We start from the raw sequence: 9,225 nt of genomic DNA, 5'->3' as shown, positions 1-9,225 counted from the left end.
CAAGCCTTTGCTCCTGGATAGAATCTGGGTTGCAGCTCTCCACAAATAACAAGAGAGGGAAGGACAACTCTCCCACGGGTGATGCTCTTTGGGGATGTGGATTCTTTGACATATCACAAGCTCTCACAAGTTCTCTCTAGATGCTTCACCCTTGGGCTAGTGGTCCTCCTAGCTTCTCCTGATGGTTCCCAGATGGGCTGGGCTGCTGGGAGTTGTGCATTCTCTGTGTACCGTGTCGTGTCCCCTGGTTGGTGCGTCTGTGGGCAATGCTTGCTATGACAGCACATTATAAAGCTCAGCAGGGATGAATTCCTCATGGTTGTAGATCCCCATGCAGGATCCTTATTATTCCAGATGCTTCTGGACCTGGGTCACTCACAGCATAGGTAACACTTGTTTCTTCAGAGCATGTGGTGGCTATAGATGGTGTTCATTGTAATGGGTTCATCACGGAAGGTTCTACCTTCTAACAGTTCTTAAATCAAGTTGCTGACCTTGGTGCTGATGGTTTTGATGGATCTTATGGATAACCTGTGCCTAGGTTCATGGTACTTGACGCTCTTCTCACAGGTGGTTTTGATACAGATGGCCCAGCATGGATGCTTCTTGCTTCAGCTCTTCTTACAACTGTTTCCCATGTAGATGATCACATTGCTTACTTCTCAGCGGATGACCCTGTGTGTGATTTGTTTGTCGATGGTCATTGCTATAGAAGACACAACACCCACTTCTTCAGTTCTTCCTAAGCTGCCAATGAACATCCCAGGTGAATTTGGGCTTGTTGGGTCCTCATGTTTACATATTAGCAGGAGCTGAGGAGTCTCATGAAGGCGTGGGCTCCTGGGTGGGCTTCTCAGCCTGGGTGGGCTGGCTGCTGCCTTCCGCTGTGTCCTTAGCCTTGTCCTCCTGGAGATTTGTGTTGTTTCTTGGCTCACCCTGCTCACCACAGTCCACCCTGATGTTCTGGATACTGTTGGCCTTGCTGGAGGTCCTGCTGCTGGTGGAGCTGAGAAGTCCACTGCTCACCTGGTAGGATAGGAAGCTGCTGCCTGGGCTAAGGAAGCTGATGCTACTCAGGCTGTTGATTCTGCCACTAGCCAGGCTGGTGTTACTTTTCTCCTCCAGCCTGCTGGATGTCCTTGGCTTGACGGTTCAGCCTTCGGATCTTTGATTTATCTGGAGAGGACTTGATAGACTGGTCACTGCTCTTGGTGCTGTCCACCTGGGTGGTGAGCCGCTTAATTAGTCGCACAATTGGCTTGCTGTTAACCAGACTGGCCTTGCTGCTCTCCTCATCGGCTGCATAGCCACTGCTTGACATGGTAGAGATACTGCATGCCTCTGGCTTGATATGTTGTATGCTCTTCTTGAGGCTTTCAATGCTGTGGGGTGTTCCCAAGGTACTGTAGACAATCCTTAGGGGCTTCTGGATGGTTGTTGCATGGCTAGACCCCACATGTGGCTGGACCTCTAAGCTGGATAATGATGGGATTGGCCTTTGCTCTTGAGCATTGTGCACAGAAGACCCATCTTTTTCCGCCTTAATGGCGGGGGGCAGTGGGATTGGTTTATCCAGGAGGGGGCCCTGAAGGCCTCTGAATGTTGTTTGTGGTCTATCTGGGGAGAGGTGGCTTACTGTTTGTTCTCATTGGCCAGCTTGGTTTCCATGGTGATGGCACTTATGAGGCGTGAGGGGTGGGGTGGGGTGGGAGGGAGAACAATGCCTCTCAGGCAGTAGTCAAGTCACATCAGTGACAAAAACCAGCTTGGGCAAAAAACAGGTTCATGGCTATAGTGAGTGTGTTAATCATTGTGACAGAAAACCCTAGAGAAGCTGCAGAATTTGGTCTACTGTTTCTGGGGGTTTCAGTTCATCATGGTAGTCAGTACCCAGAAGCTGGGAGAACATCTGAGCTGCAGGCTTTATCCTTTCTCGTTATGCCCTTCAGGCACCCAAAGGGATGGTGCTGACAATCAGGGTGATTTCCTCCATGGAAACAAGTGCAGATACTTCACTGATATCCTAGGGGTTTCTCCATCCAGAAGACCATTCAGGGTATGGGAATTGCCTTTCAAGGATAATTCTGAGGGGCTTAGGGCCTGCTTTGCCTCTGTCTCCTTGCTGAAGGAGTTATGAACACTGTAGAGAATTCAGTCGGGTTGAACTCTCAATTCCTTGCCCGATCTCCAAGGTTCAGACTCTCCCAGACTTTTCACAGTGATTCCTTACTTGTTCTCATGAACCCAGTCATGCTGGCCACTTCTTTCTCTTGAAAATTCTTTAGTCTTAAGAGATGGCTCAGTGGGTAAGAACACTTCTTATGTATGCATGAGGATTTTCAATTTGGGTGTGGCCATTGAGAACCTGTAATCTGAGTGATGTAGGGGAGTGGAGACAGGAGGATGGATGGAGTTGAATGGTTTCAAGTTCAGTGAGAGACCCTTTCTCTAAAGTGCAAATTTATAGGGCAGGGCATGGAGAGTCATAGAGCAGGACACTTGATGTCCTATTTTGGCTTCTCCCCAAGCGCGCGTGCGCGCGCGCGCACACACACACACACACACACACACACACACACACACACACACACAGTATTTATTGGTACATAGATTACTCATAATATTGGGTTTCAGGTTTGTCTTATATTTGACCATGTTCACCCCCTTACTCCCCTCTTCCTGCCTTATTGCTGCTCCACTCCTGCAAGTCTCCTTCCCTCCCTCAGATCTGCTTCTACATTCATATTACATACATACACACACACACACACACACATCCATATAACATTACATACACATACATACACATACATATAACATTATATACACATACACACACACAAAAGTTTTATGCACATGTGTAAAGTTTTATGTTTCTCCAAAAGTCTAAGATCTATAAATGTGAGAAAATTCATTATTTGTCTTTCTGAGTCTGGCTTGTTTTGTTTCTTATGATGATCTCTGGTTGCAAACAATACAATCTCAGTCTTCATGGCTGAACTCCACTGTGCATGTGCACCAATATCAGGTTTTCTTTATCTCTTTTATGTCTTGATGGGTGTCCAGGCTGATTCCATACTTGTCTATTGTGGGTAGTGCTGAATAAACATGAATGTGCAGGTCTCCATGATGTCTATTAAACTATGCCAAAATTCTACGTCACTCTAGTCAGAATGGCTATCATAAAGAAAATAACATGCTATCAAAGATATGGAGACAAGGGGACCTTCATACACTGCAAAATATGGTGATATCACAGGTTGCATAGTGTGGCTTGATTGCAAGCCACATGAAGAGCTGACCACCCACACCCAGCTACAGCCCCTCTCCCCTCACAGCACTCAAAATGAACCAAGTTCCTCTCTTCCTCAGAACAGGCCCCTCCAGATAGCAAAGCCCTAGATGGAGAAGGATTACAGGTATGACAAGTGACCACAGTCACTTCACAATGCAAACTGGGAATGCAAACCATCATAGAAATCAGCCATTCGTTAAAAAGAAAAAGCAAAAGCACAACACTAAGAATAGAACTACCATATGACCCCGCTGTACCACCTTTCTCCCAGCCCTTCCCTGCTTCAGTGTGCACTGGCGTCCCTATCACTTCCTGGTTTCCCCTTTGCTTCCTTTCCTCCTGGCTTTACACTTTCCAGGGAATCTCTCTGGACTACCCAAGGAGAGTTCCTAGAGGCCCTAGAATTCTTCACACCATGTCCTAATCTATATTTGAAGGACATGATGAACTATGTTGTTATTCATGGCCAGTTCTCTCCACAGTGCAACAGCTCTGAGGAGGCAGCACCTGGCATCGAGGGGCACACAGTGGGATGATTTTTTGTAAACACTCATATTATTGAGTAGCTGATGAGATTAAGAAATACACTGAAGGCATTGAGACAGTCATTAAATGTTGGGGAGGAATGGGCCCTCCGTCAAGTGAGGACATTCTCTCCACAACAGACAGCATGGGCAGAGTCTGGAGCCATATCCTCAGACTGTACAGAGACCATCTTTGCTCTCTTAAGGTTATGTGTTGGCTAGTTTTATGTCAACTTGACACAAGATAGTCATCTGAAGGAGGGAACCTCAACTGAGAAAAGCCCTCCATAAGGTAGGGTTGTAGGCAAGACTATAGAACATTCCCTTAATTAGTGATTAATTTGGGAGGGCCCAGCCCATTGTGGGAGGGGCTTCCCCTGGGCTGGTAGACCTGAGGTCTATAAGAAAGCAGGCTGACAAGCCATGAAGAGCAAGCCAGATAGCAGCTCACCTCCATGACCTCTGTATCAGCCCCTGCCTCCAGGTTCTTGCCTAGCTTGAGTTTCTGACTTGATTCCCCTCAGTGAACTGTGAATCATGATCTCAAAGCCAAATAAACCTTTTTTTTGTTTGTTTTTGGTTGCTTTTGGTCATGGTGTTTTATCACAGCAATAGTGATCCTAACTAAGGTCACTTGTAAAGGAGTAGAGAGGCAGGAGGTATTATGTCATGAGGAGATGGTCTGGTAACACTGCCAAACTAGACTTAGGTGCTATATTATTCCATAGTGCAGGCTGAGGTAGGTGCTTGAAGAGCCTACAAACATTTCTGACTCAGGGGTGTCTGGACAAAAAATGGGTCTCTATAGTATGTGAAGTGCTATGGCCACATGTCCTGCCTGGAATCCTTTTCTGTTTAGGGCTTTGCTATCTGGAATGGCCTGTTCCAAGGAGGAGGAACTTGGCTTTTTTGGATGCTGTGATGGGAGAAAGGTTGCAACTAGGTATGACTAATCAGCTCTTCATATCAGTCATGAGAGAAAGAGACTCCATTCAGAGGGTCTGGGTTCTAACAATAATGGTTGATAAGTAGTTTTTTAAAAGGTGCTGATAATAAATCAAACTTATATGTACAACTATCAGCACACTACTGTTATACACTTGCTTTCGTCAACAGAAGAAAAATGCAAGGCAACTCTAGCCTTAACATGTGGGAGATGAATGGCCCTTCTTTTCTTTGCCTAACCCTAATAGGCCTGGAGCAGGCTGACTTGCTGTGTTTTCATCACAGGGAGAAGAAAAGTGCTCCTTGGGGAGAGGAACCTTCAGCATCTTGATAGCCATCAACTCAGTCTCTGCTAATTGTCACTGCCATCCCTATGCTGTTTCAGGGGGCTGTTCAGCTTCCATGTTATGTACGGAGGCATCCTTTTGTCCAGAAATGATAAGCTTCCCTGTGGGAAGAAAGGGGGAGGGGATGGTCTTTTAGTTGACTGACTTCTAGCCTAGAGCTCCCTATGAGGGGCTGGGAGGTAGAGGAACTTGGTGCCTTCAGTGGTTAAGCTCATCATAAGGGATATGGTGGACTGATGAACCAGCCTGCCTCCACCTTAGGCTTGAAAGCCACCTTATAGTAAAGATAAACTGTTTCTGTTTATGATTAAATCTTTTTTTCTCAAGGATTGGGCCGTGCTCTACCTGTAACCTTAACTACAAATGATTCTATACTGCTTATTCCAGGAAACCATAACCATGCCTTAGTTTGAAAAGGTTATTATGACCACTTTGTCTCTGTTTCAGGTTGTTATGACCAACGTGTTACTCCATTGTTCTGCTTCAATAACTTTGTCTACTTGTCTGCCATATTCTCCATTTGGAAACCCCTAATTCTGAACTATAAAAACTCTTATCTCCCCTATGGCCAATACTGATCTCTTGAAGCCAGTCTTTAAGATAAGACAGCTGTATACATGAACCAAAAAAAGCTTGTTTTAATTCATTTGGCAGTGTTGATTTGGGTCACAGGGCTTTCTCCTCAGGATCCAATAATGTAGACAGTGGGAGTGAGATCCAGCTCTTCTGGGAGCTTTCCTGTGAGAAACATAGAACACTGCATAGGTGGTTTAGGGATTCTTTCCTCCCCCTCCCCAACCTCTTTTCTTTCTTTTTCGACAGGTCTCCTTTATCCCAGGCTGGTTTCAAGGTCCCTATGGAGCCAAGCTTAAGCTTTACCTGTTACTCCTGCCTCTGCCTCTTGAGAGTTGAAATTACAGGAGAGCATCACCATTCTTGGTTTTTATACAGTACTGGAATCAAGCCCAGGGATTCATGCTGGCCAAACATTCTACTGAGCTACCCGCAGCTTCTCATAGTTGCCTTGCCATAGAAGAATAACCATGAGTCCAGACACTGCCAGTGTGTGCTCTACAGGGTTTGTTTTATCCCAAAGGTTCTTATGTTTTCTTGTCCTGCTTACTCCTAAACTAAAAGTCTCAGTGCAAGGTATCTGGATAGGACACTACCATTTCTCATATTCTTGGAAAAAGTGTAGCACTCAAGAGAACTTCAGAAAACTGACCCTCAGCTGCAGCCCTCTAATGCATCATCCATCTCCAACATTGCCACAGAAACTTGCTGTGTCAGGCACCAGTGTCCTGAGCTTGTTCACTCATCTATAATAATGTCTAGATTCTTATTTCATTTACGGGTTCTTGCTCAGTGTTAGGTAATGCATTGTCTCCTTGCCTTTTAGTGACTTGGCAGTCATGGAGGGAGGCACACGTGAGAGAGTGAGCAGATGTGTTATGGAAGAACAAGGTAGAATGAGCAAAGTGTGTGTGTGTGTGTGTGTGTGTGTGTGTGTGTGTGTGTGTGTGTGTGTGTATCCATTCTAGCAATTAGAACAAGCAAATTCTAGAAGTAGAGGTCATATATAAGCCACAAGGAGGGTGACAGTGTATTCTGGAAAAGCATGGAATTTATTCTGAGTGTTCTAGGAGCTGTTGGAACATTCCAGTGAAGATCTGGTTTAGGATGTCCTGTGAAGGACAGTCTGGAGGGTCAGGGCAAGGATACAGGAGCTGGGCAAGACTGACATTATTGTTTTGGGTCTAGAAGATCTGGGTACCCAGAGTGGCTGTGCAGTAATCTTGGGCATGAGTTTGCTTGGCAGGGCAGTAGAGACAGAAATGGTGGGTCTCTGGCCTGCTGTGGTTCAAATCCCATGACCACCATTGAGGTGACGTTGCAGAATCCACTTAACTTCACCAAATCTCAGCTCCCACACATGGAAAACGAGTAGTGTCAGGGATATTGCCCTCACAGGGCTGATGTGATTGACACAACAGTCAGGACCTTCAGGCTCTACCAACAGTGCTTCAGCCCTCATGGAACCATCTTCTTTAAATCAGATTACATGCGGGTACATGTGTGTGCATATGAATAACACACAGCTGTGTGTGGACATGGAAGTATGTGTACAGAAATACATGTGAGTGTACATGTGTTCAAATGTTCAATGTTTTATTTTTGACAATTTAGTACATGTATATATGAACTTTGGGGAATTTTACTCCATTACCCTCTCTCTCAGGCTCCCACAGAAACCCCTCTTCTTCACAACAGTCCCCTCATCCTGTGATGCATGATGATGAAATGGTGATGGGACTGATCTTGTATAGCCTGTCTGGGTAGCCATAGCTGCAGTGGGTCATGAAATTTTAGTTAATTTTAATTTATTCTTGATAAATTTAGGTATGAGTGCAATGCATTTAGATCATATCTACCCCCATCTCTCTCTCTCCAGCTCCTCCTAGACCCCTTAATATTCCTTCCTTTGTTCTTATTTTTTCTTTTTTTTTTCTTTTACATGTCGATCCCAGTTCCCTCTCCCTCCCTCCATCTCTCCCTCCCTCCCCTCTCACATGCACCCTGACCACCCTCCCCTCCAATTCCCCCACCCCAATTCCACATGTAGGGCTATGGCATCCAGGTGGGGTTATGTAGATCTGTCAAGTCATTTGAAGTAGGGACTAGGACTTCTCTCCTGTTTCTATGTTAAGGGAGTATCCCTCCATGGGGGATGTGTCCACAAGGTCCTTTTGTGCACCAGGAATACATCCTGGTTCCACTGTCTGAGGTCCCTTAGACTGCTCAGTCCTTCTAGCTGAGACCCATATTCAGGGGGTCTGAGTCAGTCCCATGCTGGATTCCCAGCTATCAGTCTGGGGGCTGTTAGCTCCTCCTTGTTCAGATCAGATCTTTATGTTTTTCTGCAACCTGGTCTTGTCCTCTCTCTCTGCATCTGGGTTCCAGTTTGACTCACTGTTTAGTTATGGGTGTTTGCTTCTGATTCCAACAGGGTACAAGATATCTTGTCAGAGCATTGCAAGCGCCATCTTGGTACCATAGAAATGGTTGCCTTTCAGGTCTGTTTGACACTGAAGGATCAGCAAGTGGATTCTGGACTGACTTGGGCCCCTGCTCCATTTAATTTCTTAGAGCTTTGCAGAAGTAAAAGAAACAATACCACAAAGACCCACCATGTACTCATGCCTCAGATCAAGAAGAGGGCATTCTGATATACTTTAATGTGTTTTGGATTCTGAATGTCTCCAGAGACCCATGTGTCAAAGGCCTGATTGTCAGCTTGCCCCCAGTGCTACAGGAAGACAGTAGAGTCTTTAGGAGCTGGGCGAGTGATTGTGTGGGAGGCATGCCCTTGAAGGGGATATTGCATCTTAGCCCTTTCTTCTATCTTTAGTTCTTTGCTGCCATGAGGCAAACAGGTCTTCACATGCTCCCACTATAATGTATGGTGCAGCAACAGGCCCAAAAAATGGGATCATGGATGGAAACCATGAGCCAAAGAAGCTTTTTCCTTTTGAGAGTACATTTTTCTCAGGCATTTTGTCACAGTAACAGAAATCTAACACATACTGCAAATTTTTTTATTCCTCTACATTGAGTGTCTCCATGGCAACCCAGAATGCAATGCGCAGCATTGTCATGCCCATCTTTATAGCTGACGTATGAAAGGAAACCCCCAGAACCACAGGGAAGAACTTTGTCTGCCATTCATCTTGATGTAAGTGGTGTTCTTTGCTTACTCTCCTGCAAATTGCGTTCAGTATCACATTTATGTGCTCATCAGTGCTTATGCATGCATCTTAAACTCCCTTTCACTACAGTATCCCATTGATGAATGCCATCATTTACTTATTCCACCAATGAGCACTTAGCTACTTTTCTTCTCCATGATAAACAATAAATATCCCTTTCAGTGTCCCCTTCCCATGGTGTTCTTCCTGAGACTTTCTGAGAATGTGCTTCTTAACAGAATAGGAAGCTTCAGTTTGCTTTAATTGCATCTAATGCACACAGCATACACATCTCCATGCCCCTTGGGACTCCATGAAGTCCAGCTTTGGGATGGGAGAGAGGAGCAGGATGTCTGTTGCCTGGTGTT

Source organism: Phodopus roborovskii, unplaced genomic scaffold (genome assembly GCF_943737965.1).
Source record: "Phodopus roborovskii unplaced genomic scaffold, PHOROB, whole genome shotgun sequence".
NCBI lineage: Eukaryota > Metazoa > Chordata > Mammalia > Rodentia > Cricetidae > Phodopus > Phodopus roborovskii.
This window is presented reverse-complemented; position numbering follows the sequence as displayed.